We start from the raw sequence: 16,032 nt of genomic DNA, 5'->3' as shown, positions 1-16,032 counted from the left end.
ATGTATGAAAAAAGGATACCACAGTCTCAGAGGGTGGCGTTGACGTCATATAAATGTGACACATATGACAGCTATAACAAAGAGTGGAAGGTAAAAGAATCTATATGGATGTAAGCCTTCTGAATTTTATTTAATTGGTAAAATATTAACTCTAGACTGTGAAACAATACGTATACATAGTGTTATTCCAAGAACAATTAAAAAATGACAAACTCAAGAAAACTGGATAACCTCAATAGTCCTATATTTAGGAATTGTGGACAAGATAGCTAAAACATTCACATATGTGTTTTGTGAAAAGTTTTTCTCTTGGTTAATTGCCTAGGAGTGGGTTTTTGGGTCATATGGTAAGTATGGCCCTCTCAGCCAGCCCTGGCCACCACTTCAGGTGTCACCCCAGCAGGATCTGGATGGTGTGGGCAGTTCCGTTCTTAGCGACTCCCCTCCAGTGCCGCCAGGGGAAAGGGCAGGAGGACGCAGAGGCGCTGCTGCCAAAGCTGCCGCCTCTTGTGGGAGCTGCACAGCCAGCTCCGCTTTGCTGGGCGGGGATCCCGTCCAGTACAGTTAGTTACCCCGACAGCACAGGGGCGCGGCCAGGGGAGAAGGGCCAGCTGTCCTGCCAAGAAGCTCATCACCCTCAAGGCAAACACCTCCAGCCCTCAGACCCCCGGGAGATTCAGAAGCGCTAGACGGTCCAGGGGCGCGCATCCTCACCTGTGCGCCCCAGGGCCTGACGTGTACTCTGCGCATGCGCCACCCCTCCCTAAACTTTTGCGCCCCGCCAACGCACGCCCATTGTTCGCTCACAGGTTTCAGAGTATAAAAAGGCAACAGGCCAAAGAGAGCGCACTCCGCTTTTGGCCGAGTTGGCAGCTGAAGGAGAGTGCTCGGAGCCCAGCTCTGTATTCACGGACCGACCTCACCCAAGTTCTCTAGGAGCAGTTACTTAGGTAGGCCCTGCCCCTCACCCTCGTCCCGGGCACTGGGGGACCAGCACCTGCCAGGAGGGCTCGGCTGCCCCCAGCCCGCTCCCCGCGCCCACCGACTTCCCGTGGCCGGCCCGGGTCACCCAGCCGTCTATGGCCGGCTATCCACTCGCAGGCCGGCCCACAAGTGTCCAGTGACTCTGCATCTGCGCTTTGCCACAGAGTCTCTGAGACCCCATTCTACCATCCCGCAGACGCTGCACTCTTTATGGGGATCCTTATCTCCATCTTCAGGCGAGGCCATCGGAAGAAGGCAGAGATGGGTGCTCGCACCTCCACGACGTCCCGCAGCTCAGTGTCCGCAGTGGACACAGTCACTGTCAGTGTGGCACGGGGGCAGCCAGTGCCGGCCACGACACCCAGCTGTGTCCCGAACTACAGCACAGAGAAGACGGTGTTGAGGGCCCTGGGAGAGAGCGGGCAAGGGATGGCCAAGCAGGAGGAAGTCCCCACAGTCACAGGGAAGAACGATGACCAGAGAAGCCCCAATGACACCGGGGGCGCACGATCTGCATTTAGGCCCCTGGGGGGCTCTTTCTTCGTGCCCAGGCCTGGACCTCTACAGAGAGACCTCCACGCCAAGTGGGCAGAGGACAGATCTGCCAGGAAACAACAGACCTCTTGTATGAGCTCCTGCCCCCAAAGAAACGCCATCACGAGCTCATATAGCTCCACCCGAGGTTTCCTGCCAGTGGAAAGAAGGAGGGGTCCCGCCATACCGCAAGGGCTGCCCCAGAAGTCTGCAAAGACAGGGGGCGAGGAGGGCCCTCCATCGCCCTCTGCAGCTCTGGTGGTTTACCAGAGGAAAAGCCAGCCTGACAAAAATGCAGAGGCAGCAAGAGGGCAGAAAGGGCCCTGGAGGAAGGGCTCCTGCACATCTGACAGTCCCAGGCCCCGAAAACGCAGGATTCCTCTGCTGCCGCACAGGCGAGGGGAGCCTCTGAGGCTGCCTCCAGCCCCTGAGCCGGGTTTCCCGGTCACCGCCGAAGACTTAGACTCAGAGAAGGAAGCAGTGTTCCGGCGCATCAACAGAGCGCTGCGGGGTGAGACCTATGCCATCGGGGACCTCGGCAGCTCTCCCCAGCATAGGCAACGGAAAGCCCCAGCCTTTGCCTCTGCTCCAGGCCCTCCAGCTTCGGGCGGCCCCGCACAAGCATCTTCTGGGGGTGGTTCATCCAGAAATTCCACCGTGGGCACCCATGCCAGCACACAGCTGGGTTTTGGGAGCAGAGCGGCTGCCCTAGATCTGAGCTGCATGTTTGCAGCTCTCAGCGTGACATCAAGAAAGAGGGGGCCCCCGAGCACCACACACAGCAATGGGGGCAGCGTGGGACAGAACTCCTGGGACCCTCCTCACCAGAGCCACCCCATGGTGACCACGGGACCCAGACCTAAGAAGAAGCCTGGGTTTGGAGGCACTACTGCCCCCATCTTAATGCACATCCCTGGGGGCCCTGATTGGCAGCAGCGAGGAACCACCGCCTGTGGCAGCTCTCCCCAGCAGAGGAAACAGAAAGCCCCAGCATTTGCCTCTGCTCCAGGCCCCCCAGCTTCGGGCGGCCCCGCACAAGCATCTTCTGGGTGTTCATCATCCAGAAATTCCACCGTGGGCACCCATGCCAGCACACAGCTGGGTTTTGGGAGCAGAGCGGCTGCCCTAGATGATCTGAGCTGCATGTTTGCAGCTCTCAGAGTGACATCAAGAAAGAGGGGGCCCCCGAGCACCACACACAGCAATGGGGGCAGCGTGGGCCTGAACTCCTGGGGCCCGCCTCACCAGAGCCACCCCATGGTGACCATGGGACCCAGCCCTAAGAAGAAGCCTAGGTTTGGAGGCACTACTGTCCCCATCTTACATCACATCCCTGGGGGCGCACCCAGGCAGGGCCCCCCTACTTCCAGCGGAGGGCGCAGCCCATGCCCAGCCAAGGCTGACTTTAGGGGTGTGTCGGTTCCGGCCTCTACTCCTATCAGCCTCAGCTCCGCAGTGGGCACAGCAAGGTGCAGCCTTGCTCTTAGGGCCCCCTCATCACCTGCCCAGGGCTTGGCTGGACAAAAAACCACTGGGCCATCGACCAAGTCATTCTCCTCCAGGTCTCGATTCATTACCTTGGGGTTTAAGAGGAGGAAGTTGGCCTGAGCCAATAACTTTGGGGCGAGGCCATCAGTGTCCACCTCCTCCCAGGCTGGGCCTCGTGTGGACCCTGTTTCGATGTGAAACTTATAATAAAGCTTTGTTCTTGTTCTTTTGCATAATCCTCACGTGTCTGTGATCTGTAGATCAAGTGTGGAAAAGCACTGGCTTGTATGAGTGGTAACATGGAAAGCCAGACCTGTTTACAGTTTCCTGTGACCCTGCTCATGGGTTGTGAAGAGTAGCACAACAAGATGGCTACAAGGGCCCTATATTAAAAGTGTGTTTTGAGTTTAAACGATGCAGCCTGGAATAAAATGGGCCCAGAGGGAGGGGTAAACAGGGAGGGTCATCCTTGTCTGTTGTAATTGCTACTTCCCACCCACCTCTCTGGCCTGGAGGGGGCTGGGTCATCCCGAGCACACACCAGCCGCCCATATTCAACACGTTTAGTATTTTCTAATGTAGCAGTTTCTTTGACTTTTTTTGTTTTGCTTTAATAGGTCTTAGGCAAATCATTTACATGCACATCTCACTCGGAGAGTATATGTCCATACAACCTAAAGCAATCTACCCATCCAGTGCAATCCCTATCAAAATTCCCATGACATTTTTTACATAAATAGGAAAAACAATCCTAAAATTCGTATGGAACTGCAATAGACTTCAAAAGCCACAGCAATCCTGAGAAAGAAGAACAAAGCTGGAGGCAACACTTTTCCTGATTTCAAATTATACTACAAAGCTAGAGTAATCAAAATAGTATGGTACTGGCATGAAAACAGACACATACACCAATGCAACAGAATCAAGAGCCGAGAAATAAATCCACACACATACAGGCAACTAATTGACAGGGATCCAAGAATACTCAACAGGGAAAAGATAGTCTCTTCAGTAAATGGTGTTGGCAAAACTGGATACCCACATGCAAAACAAAGAAAGTGGACCCCTATCTTACACCATTTGTAAAAATTAACTTGAAATGGATTAAAGACTTAAATGTAAGACCTGAAACTGTAAAACTCCTAGAAGAGAACATAAAGAGAAAGCTCCTTAACATTGGTCTTGGTGATGATTTTTTGGGTATGATAACAAAACCACAAGCAACAAAAACAAAAAGCAACCAATGGGACTACATCAAACTAAAAAGCTCCTGGAGAGCAAAAGAAACAATCAACAAAATGAAAAGGCAACCTAGGAATGGGAAAAAATATTTGCAAACCACATGTATGATAAGAGGTTAATATCCAAAATCTATAAGGAATTCAAACAACTCCATAGCAAAAAACAAACAAACAAAAACAAATAATCTGATTCTAAAATAGGCAAAGCAGGGGACTTCCCTGGTGGTTCAGTGGTTAAGACTCCACACTTCCACTGCAGGGGGCATGGGTTTGATCCCTGGTCAGGGAATTAAGGCCTGCATGTCATGCAGTGTGTGTAAAAAAATAAAATAAATAAGGCAAAGCAAGACTAGGAAACAACTAAGTGTCCAACAGGTGAATGGATAAAGAAAATGTGACATATAGATATAGATAGATAGATAGATAGATAGATAGATAGATAGATAGATAGATATAGATAGATAGATAGATAGATAGATATAGATAGATAGATAGATATAGATAGATAGATAGATAGATAGATAGATAGATAGATAGATAATGGAATTTTATTCAACCACATGAAAAGAAGGAAATCTGCCATTTGTGACAACACAGATAGACCTTGAGGGCATTATGCTAAGTGCATTAAGTCAGAGGGCGAAACATAAATACTGTATGAGATCACTTATATGTGGAATCTTTAAAAACAAAGAAGAAACAACTCACAGATACATAGAATAGACTGGTTGCCAGAGGTGGGAGGTGGGTGAAATAGCTGAAAGTGGTCCAAAGGTACAAACTTCAAGTTATAAGATAAATAAGTCCTGGGGATGTCATGTATAGTGTAGTGACTATAGCTAACAATATTGTTGTGTATTTGAAAGTTGCTAAGAGAGTAGATCTTAAAAGCTCTCATCACAAGAAAAAAATAATTTGTTACTGTGAGTGGTGATGTATGAAAAGCCATGGAAGAAGCTTAAATGCATATTGCTAGTTGGAAGAAACCGGTCTGAAATGACTACACACTGGATGATTCCAACCATATGACATTCTGGGAAAGGCAAAACTATGAAAACAAGAGGAAATGTGGCCCCAGTGGACACCACTGTCTCTCCTTTCAGGAGCCTCCAGGTGCTGGAGACCTTCCCTCCTGAGATCCAGGTCTTCATGAAGGACTCCAGTGGCCAGGGCAAGCCTTATGCCATTGACCCTGATGACTCCATCCACGACTTGAAAGAGAAGGTTGAAGAGGCTGGAGGACCTTACATGGAGGGTCCCGGGGCCAGAAACTGTGGAATCAATAGCTTCTCAGATTGCACATCAAGGATTGTGACACCATCATGCTCGTTAAGAGAGGCCCCACATCCCCACGAGTGCCAAGATCAGGCTGTTCATTTTGCAGACTCCTATGGTCATGTCCCCCTAGCTCACCCCTTTCTACCCAGACCACTGTGCTCTTTCTGAAGCATAAATAGAAACAGAATCCTCCCCTGCTTAAAATTCTCCAATGACTCCTATTACCTACAGAATCAAGTTCAAGTTCCTTTGCTTGGCATTCAGGGTTCTTGACCATTTAGCTCTTGCTGACCTCTCAGTCTCTCCTCGTCACTCTCAAAACATACCAGACGTGGCCAAACACTTGCAATTCCAGAACACTGAATGCTGGCTCACAACTCCATGACTTTGAGTCAACTTTCCTTCTCCCCCATGTTGTCACCATTCAAAGTTCAAACCTCTAAGTTATTGATTCTCAAAAGTACGGACCCCAGACCAGCAGAATCAACATCATCTGGGAACCTCTTTGAAATAAAAATTCTCAGCAGCTAGCCCAGAATTACCTGAGTTAAGTTCTCTGGAAGTAGGACTCAGCAATCTGTGTCTTAACAAGCCTTCCAAGTAATTCTGAGCAAATATGGAAGTTCCAGGGAGTTAACACCCCAGGGGGTAAGCCTTGGCCCATTGAAAGACAGGAACCAGCGAGTGCAGTGAGTGCATACTCCCCTCCTCCACCTCTCAGGTGGATAATTTTGAGGCACGTTCTGCATTGCTCCTTAGAGGGTCCCCAGTGGGATCAAAGCTCAGCTGCCCACAGTAGTGATCAATTTCATGATATTTCTTGGACTGTTTTTTCCTCCTTCTCAATCCCCCACACCTGTCCCTTGGGATCATTTCCCAAAACAAGTCTCATGCAAATCCTTGTCTCAGGTTCTGCATTTGGAGGAACACAAGCTAAGAGAAAACCCACCTTTATGCATCTTCCTCCTTCCTAAAACCCAGCCCACACCCTTCCTAACCACTAGCTCTTCCCCCACCGCCATAGAAATGTGCCCAACTGCGTGGCATTTCTACAAACCATAAAACCAATACACAATCGACTGCATGTTCCCCCCCGCCTTTTTTTTTTTTTTGTGGTACACGGGCCTCTCACTGTTGTGGCCTCTCCTGTTGCAGAGCACAGGCTCCGGACGCGCAGTCTCAGCAGCCATGGCTCATGGGCCTAGCCGCTCCGCGGTGTGTGGGATCTTCCCGGACTGGGGCACGAACTCATGTCCCCTGCATCGGCAGGCGGACTCCCAACCACTGCGCCACCAGGGAAGCCCCATGTTCCCTTTTCAAATCGTTTTTTTTTTTTTTTTCTTTTTTGGCCACACTGCGAGGCCTGCAGGTTCCTAAATACCAGACCAGGGGTTGAACCCTGGTCCCTGGCAGTGAAAGCCCAGAGTCCCAACCGCTGGACTGCCAGGGAATTCCCCCTTTTGAAATCTTGAAAGCTGCTGAACTCCCAGATATCTCATGAAAATGAATAATGAAATGAATCAAAACTAATATGTAAGGTCTATTGAGCAAAGTGATGGCTACCAGTGGGGAGAAGGAAGTGGGGAGAGGCAAAATAGGAGGACGGGATTAAGAGGTACAAACTACTGTGTATAAAATAGATAAGCTACAAGGACATATGGTACAGCACAGGGAATAGAGCCAATATATTATAATAACTTTAGTTTTTCAAAGGTTTATTATTTATTTATTTATTTAATTTATTTTTGGCTGCATTGGGTCTTAGTTGCGAGACGCAGGATCTTCATTGAGGCGTGCGGGATCTTTCATTGCAGCACATGGGCTCTTCGTTGTGGTGTGGAGGTTTCTCTCTAGTTGTGGCCTGCATGCTCCAGGGCACATGGGCTCAGTAGTTGTGGCGTGCGGGCTTAGTTGCCCTGCCGCCTGTAGGATCTTAGTTCCCCGACCAGGGATCAGACCTGTGTCCCCTGAATTGGAAGGCAGATTCTTTACCACTGAATCACCAGGGAAGTGCCTATAATAACTTTAAATGGAGTATAACCTGTAAAAATATTGAATAACAATGTTGTACACCTGACTGATATAGTGTTGTAAATCAATTATACTTCAAAAAAATGTTTTAAACTAAGATGTAAGGTCTGAATGTTTGAATAACTTTTGTTTGAATAACTTTTATATTGCCTTGAAGCTCATTATCTGTCATTATAAACATAGGACAAATGTTTGGAATCTCACTTTATTGTTGACTTTGGTTTGCGAAATTGCCACTGCTCTTTAAACAGTTATAATATAGGACTGTTTAAGGACCAGGCACTACCAAACTTTGAAAATATGGAGACTTTTAGAATTTATGTAATTAAAAATGTGATTCTTTCCGTTTGGGGTTAGCCAGTTGGAGAGTTTAAATTGAAACGTGTCATGATTGAGGGGTTTTTTTTTCCCCCCAAATGGTATTTAAGACAACAAACACCCTCCACCCCACCACTTCCTCCAGCTAACACCTGGTCTTTCTCCTCCTTTTCACGACAAAGTTCTTAAAAGTGTTATCTACACTCCTGGTCTCCATCCTCCTCACCCAACTTACTCTTCAACCCCGCACCTAAGATCTGGCTTCTGCTCCCAGCTCTCCCTTACATTTCACCCACAATGATCACCAGTAGCCTCTGGGGTGCTTCTCAGACCTATATTCCTGAACTTATCGGAAGCATTAGGCAATGTGGACAACTATTTTAAGCTCTCTGGCTTAAACAGCTACCCTTGTAGACCTCCCCACTTCCCACTCCTCCTTGTATCTTCCTCCCTTTGTTAATAGTACCCTCCATCCATTACCCAGGTACCCAAGCCAGAGAGCTGATAGCCATCCTGTCTTTTCCCTCACCTCCTACCTGTAGTCACCAAGTCCTGTTCACCCTTCCCCCAAGGTAGACCTAGAATCCCATCCCTTCTCCAGCCAAGTCCGGGTCACCTTCCCTCTCACCTGGATCACTGTACAGTGTCCTGACACCTCTCCCTACATATCTACCCCTGCCCCCTGCAATCCATCCTCCCCACAGAAGCAGCCAGACCAATCTTTCCAGAATGGTCATTTCACCTCTGGTCGCTCCTCTGATTTGCCACTGCCCTCAGGACAAAGTCAGCGCAGATTCACCTGATATGTGACCCAGTGGATCACTTTCTCTTTCCTAGAACAATGTTTCCACTTGGCTATCGAAGCACACTCCGGATTTTTCTTCCACCTCCCTGGCTACTCCTTCGCATTCTTGTTTGCCGGATGCTTGCCTCTCCCCAATCACTTAATACTATTAAGTGTTTCAGGGCCCAGTCACTGGTCCTTTTCTTGCCTTGCTCTATACTCACTCCCTTGGTGAACCCACCCAGCCTCATGGCTTTAAATATATCTATGCTGGTCATTTGTATCCCAACCCCAGACTTCGTCCCTGAAATCCAGACTCAAATATGCAACTCCCTAGCCAACTCGGATCTCACTAGACACTCAAGTTTGCTTCCAAAGCCGAGCTCCCGACCTTCATGCCTACACTGTGCCCTGGCCCAGTCTTTCCCTTCTCAGTTAAGCACAATTCTATCCTTCCAGTGCTAAGGCCAAAAGCCTTAGAGTGGTCCTTGACTCTAATTTTTCTCTCACATCACACTCTATCCTTTAGCAAGACCTGTTTATACTCAAAATATAGCCAGTGAAATGATATGAGGTCTGGGATTCACTTCCGAATAATACAGGAGGGGAGATGTGGATGGAGATATCATTGAAACAAGATTGTCTGTAGGTTGGGACTTCCCTGGTGGTCCAGTGGTTAGGACTCTGTGCTTCTACTGCAGGGGGCATGGGTTCAATCCCTGGTTGGGGAACTAAGATCCCGCATGCCGGGTGGCCAATAAAAATTAAAATGGGCAGAAGACCTGAATAAACACTTTAAAAACTGTCTACAGGTTGATAATGGTTGAAGATGGGGGATGGTACATGGAGGTTCATTGTATTATTCTACTTTTGTTCATGTTTGAAATTTTCCATAATAAGAAAATTGAATCATACCACTTCTCCCTACCTTCACTGCTACCATTCTGATCCAAGGCGCCATATCTCTTGCCTGGACTGTTGTAGTAGCTTCTTAACTGAATTCCTGCTTCTGCTCTCACCTCCACTCCCCACCCTCTGCTTTTAATCCAATCTTCCCACGAACAGCCAGTGTGATACCGTTAAAATGAAAGTCCATCCATGTCCCTCTTCTGCTTGGAACTCCCCAGTGGCTCCCCATTTCAATCAGAGTAAAAGCCAAAGTCTTAGTAGTCTTCAAGATCCTACACAATTTGCCCCCTACCCTTGTACTCAAACCTCATCCCCTCCCATTCTCCCCCTTTGATCATTCCATTCCAGTCACACTGCTATTCCTCAATCCCACCAGGCATACTGCCGCCACAGGGCCTTTGCACTTGCTGTTCCTTCTCCCATTCTTCTTTAATTGTTTTTATTTATTTTATTTTTTTTAAATTTTTGGCTGAGCCGGGTCTCAGTCGCGGCACACGGGATCTTTCGTTGGGGCGTGTGGACTTCTTAGTTGCCACATACAGACTCTTAGCTGCGGCATGCATGTGGAATTTAGTTCCCCGATCGGGGATCGAACCTGGGCCCCCTGCATTGGGAGAGTGGAGTCTTACCCACTGGACCACCAGGGAAGTCCCACTTTCTCTCATTCTTCCCTCTGACATACATACCGCTCACTCTTCGCCTCCTTCATGTCTTTGCTCAAATGTCTCCTTTTCAGACCTTCCCTAGCCACCTTTCTTGAGACTGAACCCCTGAACATTACCAAGTCTCACCCCACCCACACACACGTAGTCAGTACCTTTTAACCTCTTTCCCTGCTTTATTTTCCTGATTAGCGCTTATCACCGTCTTAATTATTATAATGTTACTTATTTATCCTGTTTATTATCTGTCTCCACCATTAGAGTGTTAGCTCTCTGCAGTCCGAGAATTTTGCCTATTCACTGCTGTATCCCCAGGACACCTGCCTGGCACATAGCAGGCACTCAACAAATGTTTGTTGAATGAATGAATGAATGGCATTCCGAGTTTCAATCCCTGCCCACCTGTCCAGGCACAGCTCTCCCCTCTCCCCTCCCTGCCCTCCATGCCAACGTGGATCTGACAGCCGAGTCCTGGCACATGGCAGGATGATTCACACTTCTCAGCCTTATCCTGTCTTGTGCCCTCTGTCTCGTGGCCGCATTCCCAGTCTTTTAAGACTCATCTCAAGCAGGTGTTCACTGACACCACAGGTGACCCCAAAGAAACTCTTCTGCCTGAATTTCCACCAAGTTTCTGTGCCCTCTTTTCTCCTAGTACACAGGACACTGGACTCTCTGTGTCTCCTCTGTCTCCCCCACTGCTCTGGGAGCCCCTGGGGCAGGAACCACGTCTTACATTGTCTTCTTCGCACAATGTCTGGCACCCAGCCAGCACTCAATAGATGTACAGTGAACGAATAACAATACTTGCATTTACTTAATGTTTTCTCTGCTAAATGTTCTCTTGCTTAATCCACACAACCTATGGGGTAGGTATTATTCTTAAACCCATTTTAAGGATTATTTCTGTGAGAGTCAGAGAGGTTAAGAGTCTGGCAAAGGGCAGACTGGAATTCCAGAGTTTGTTCTGCGGAACCCTAGAATTCCCACTGTTCAGTCCAACCTCCAGCGAGTGCCTGCTCTTACTGAGCCTGTTTTGGGTGACAAGGTTGTGGGGATGGGATTGGTGGATACCATCCAACTCCCATCTCCTGGGGGAGTTGCTTTTCCCAGGGCCATCCTCAAGCCAGTTTCAGTTTCCAAGTTGTAAAAGGGAAACTAAGAGGTGAGAAATGAAACCTACAGCAGAAAGGGTGACTAAAAGCCCCGCCTGTTAAGGTGGTTTCACCCAGTGTTCCTCGGTACCCCAGCTGCAGTGAATGGCCTCCAGGAAGAGGATCCCCTGGTCAGCCAGACACCTCTTGTTTCCTCTCCACTCTGGTCCTTTGTTCCACAGGGTGCTGGAGGTCAGCTGAGGAGGAGTCCCCTTAAAGAAGAGTGTGTGTGCCAGGAGCTGGGTAGGTGTGTGGGTATAGATCTAGCCACCAGTGGTACTCTCAAGACAGAGATGGCAGTGCCCCCGGAGCTCTTTGTCACCCCAGCTTCCAGGCTGAACTCCTTCGTGGCTCACTGCCTGCATCCCAGCCAGAAGTGGAAAAAAGAGGTGTTGGAGACTGTGCAGACCGTGGAGCAGTTCCTGAGGGAGCAGAGCTTCCAGGGGGAGCATGGGCTGGACCAGGAATCGGGGGTGCTGAAGGTGGTCAAGGTGAGACTGGTTCCCTCCATCCCCAGGCCAGGGCTGGGCAAAATGCAGCTTGTGGGTCTACATCCCTGAGGATGCTGGGACCTGTTGCCTCATTATCTCTAGCCCATGCTACTGACATCTCAAGACACTCCATCCCAATGCACTGCTGCCTTGAGCAGAGCAAGTCCAGTAAGGAAGCTAATAATAATAGTGTACTTTTTAGGATGCACTAGCCTAACCCCTTAACATGTATTATGTCTAATTTGTGTACCCTGTGAGGTATGTACTATTCTTTTCCCATTTTACAGATGAGCAGAATGGAAACTCAGTGATTTAAGATCCATAATGACCAAATGCAATGCAAGGTCTCTGATTGGATCTTGGTGTGAATGGACCATCTGTAAAATATAATTTGGGAACAATTGGAGAAATTTCAATATGGCCAGAATATTAAATAATATATATATATAAGGGAATTGTTTTTTTAATATTTATTTATTTTATTTATTTATTTTCTTGGCTGCGTCAGGTCTTAGTTGTGGCAATGTGGGATCTTTTGTTGCAGCGTGCGGGCTCGGGCTTCTCTCTAGCTGTGGCGTGCGGGTTTTCTCTCCCTAGTTGTGGCGCGTGGGTTCCAGGGTGTGTGGGCTTTGTAGTTTGCGGCATACGGGCTCTCTAGTTGAGGCGTGGGAGCTCAGTAGTTGTGGCACGTGGGCTTAGTTGCCCTGCAGCATGTGGGATCTTCGTTCCCTGACCAGGGATCGAACCCGAGTCCCCTGCATTGGAAGGTGGATTCTTTACCACCGGACCACCAGGGAAGTCCCAGGGAACTGTCTTTTTGAGGCGTAATAGTTTTGTGGTTATGGGGGAAAATGTTCTCTTTTGTTGGACACAAATGCTAAAGTATTTAGGGACGATGGTTCTTAGCGTTTGTAATTTACTTTAAAGTGGCTTAGTTGAAGCAAATATGGCAGAGTTTAGACTTGTTGAATCTGGGCGGATATATAAGTGTTCATTGTATTCTCTTTCTGTTTTTCTGTTTAAAATTTTTGATAATGGAAATTTTTTTTTAATGGAAGCTCAGAGAGGTGAGGTCACTTGCCCAAGGTCACACAGCTAGTGGTGAAGCTGGGATTTCACCCAGGATCTATCTTACTCCACTCCAGGCTGCCCTCACTGAGCTTTTTTCCCCCAAGCCCTTCCTGCAGCTGCATCATGTCACCTCCTGTCCTAGCTAGGATAATAATGCAAGAGGGTCAAAACTAGAAAGGTGTGATGAGAAAAACAACTTTGAGGAAAAAATTTTGTTTTTCTGAGTGGCTGCCTAGGCATTTTACAGTATGGTGACCCTACTAACACCAAAAGTTCAGAGTCTGGACTTTTAGATAGGTTTAGGGTATCCCCACAGGTTCCTGCTTTGCCTTCCCCGGTGGAACCTTTTAATATAACCACTGAGTGGGCTTCCCTGGTGGTCCAGTGGTTAAGACTCTGAGCTTCCACTGCAGCGGGCATGGGTTCGACCCCTGGTCAGGGAAGTTCTGCATGCCACACTGTGTGGCCAAAAAACATAAATAAATAAAATTTTTTAAAAATTTAGAACTAAGCGGGTTTTAAATAAATTTTTTTAATGTAAATTGATACAGCCACTATGGAGAACAGTATGGAGGTTCCTTAAAAAACTACAGATAGAACTACCATACGACCCAGCAATCCCACTACTGGGCATATACCCTGAGAAAACCATAATTCAAAAAGAGTCATGTACCAAAATGTTCATTGCAGCTCTATTTACAATAGCCAAGACATGGAAGCAACCTAAGTGTCCAACAACAGACGAATGGATAAAGAAGATGTGGCACATATATACAATGGAATATTACTCAGCCATAAAAAGAAACGAAATTGAGTTATTTGTAGTGAGGTGGATGGACCTAGAGTCTGTCATACAGAGTGAAGTAAGTCAGAAAGAGAAAAACAAATACCGTATGCTAACACATATATATGGAATCTAAGGGGAAAAAAAAAGAAGGTCATGAAGAACGTAGGGGTAAGACAGGAATAAAGACACAAACCTACTAGAGAATGGACTTGAGGATATGGGGAGGGGGAAGGGTAAGCTGTGACAAAGTGAGAGAGTGGCATGGACGTATATACACTACCAAACGTAAAATAGCTAGTGGGAAGCAGCCGCATAGCACAGGGAGATCAGCTCGGGGCTTTGTGACCATCTAGAGGGGTGGGATAGGGAGGGTGGGAGGGAGACGCAAAAGAGAAGAGATATGGGAACATATGTATATGTGTAACTGATTCACTTTGTTATTAAGCAGAAACTAACACACCATTGTAAAGCAATTATACTCCAATAAAGATGTTTAAAAAAAAATAACCACTTAGAGTTAAGCCTGTGAAAAGTTAGTAGCCTCTGCCCCAATCACCTTGTAAGGACTAGGTGCTTGCTACCCCGCTCTAGCTCCTGCTGGCTTGTGACCTGGGGTGAAGACTGCCCTTCCCCCGGCTCACTGTGTCCCTTTGCTTCTGGGATATATAAGTAATAAATCATTTTTTTATTTTTTAAATTAATTTTTGTTGGAGCATAGCTGCTTTACAATGTTGTGTTAGTCTCTGCTGTACAGCAAAGTGAATCAGTTACACGTATCCATATACCCCTCCTTTTTAGATTTCTTTCTCACTTAGGTCACCACAGAGCATTGAGTAGAGTTCCCTGTGCTATACAGTAGGTTCTCATTAGTTATCTATTTTTGAAAGTAATAAATCTTATGACTCTACTCCCTTTGTATGGGTGTATTGAAACTGCACCTTTCCTCCAAATGACCCCGGGGGTTTCATTTCCCCACAGAGGGAGTTTGGATGCTGAGGGAGCTACCTGCCCACACTGTGTGGGCGGCTTGTGCCCCCGGCCAACGAGAAATTAACACTTTATTTGGGCTTTAAACTCTCCCCCAACCCCTGAAAATCTGGTAAGCTGTGCTGGTCCACAAGAGTGAATGCTTGTCCTTGGGTTTGAATAGGTTTGAACTGAAGCAAGTCATGAAACCTGTTCTAGAACGCTCTTCCCTCTCTGCCTATATCTTACCACTGGAAAAGGTGGGAAGGGCAGCACAGGCACAGCCTTCAGCGGGATGGGCTCTGTGCCATTCCCAGCCCTCTCACATAGGGCAGAAAAGCCCCGCCCCTGCCAATTCCTGAGTTAAAGCACTCACCTCTAATGTGACTGTATGAGGAAATAGGGTCTTTAAATTAAGGTTAAATAAAGTCATAATGGTGAAGCCCTAATCAGACTGGACTCGTGTCCTTATAAGAAGATAGAGACATCAGCGGCCTCTCTCTGTCCATGCACACACACAGGTAAGACCATGTGAGGACTCAGTGAGAAGGCAGCTGTCTGCAAGCCAGGAAGAGAGGCCTCAGAAGAAAGCAACTCTGCTGGCATCTTGATTTTAGACTGCAGAATTCCAGAACTGCGAGAAAGGAAATTTCTGTTGTTTAAGCCTCCAGTCTCTAGTATTCTATTATGGCAGCCCAAACAGACTAATGCACCATTTTATGTTGGCTTTTTTCCCCTATAACAGTAGACTAGCATCCTGGTCCCCAGGCCATTTTGGTTCAGTTAAATTCTTAAAGTAGCACTTACATCTTACCTCACACTGAAATAAATCCTTTTGTAGCATGTGAGTGGCACAGAGTGGAGCTTAAAAGATTTGGTGGGCCATCAGGCTCTCTCTAACCCACCCCTCGAACCTGTCTTATACCATCTTCTTTGCTTCCCAGTCCAAACCCTGTGTTCCAGTCTTTTCCCTGTCCCCCATTTATAGTGCCCACTCCTTCCTTGCCCAGTTGGAATTTTCTCTAGCTTCCATGCCGACTGCCCAAACCCCATCTCTTCTTCAGGGTCATCCTAAGCCTTACATCTTTGGGGCCTCTTCTCAACCTTCCAGCCAACCTCTGCATCACTCTGGTACTTCCTGCTTTTGCAGAAATTTAACAGAAAGAGAGGAGGGGATTGGAGGCACTGTGCCTAAGATCTCAGGTGGATGAGATTCTTCCCTGCAAGCCAAGTGTCCGGCTGTAAACAATACCTTCAGGGCCTAAACAGTGAATAGAGGGATAGAAAGTGACTTGACTTTGGTGTATGTATGTGTTTATACCCATATATGTGAA

Source organism: Leucopleurus acutus (assembly GCF_964270905.1).
Source record: "Leucopleurus acutus genome assembly, chromosome: 3".
NCBI classification, from domain to species: domain Eukaryota; kingdom Metazoa; phylum Chordata; class Mammalia; order Artiodactyla; family Delphinidae; genus Leucopleurus; species Leucopleurus acutus.
Note: the sequence above shows the minus strand (reverse complement) of the source record.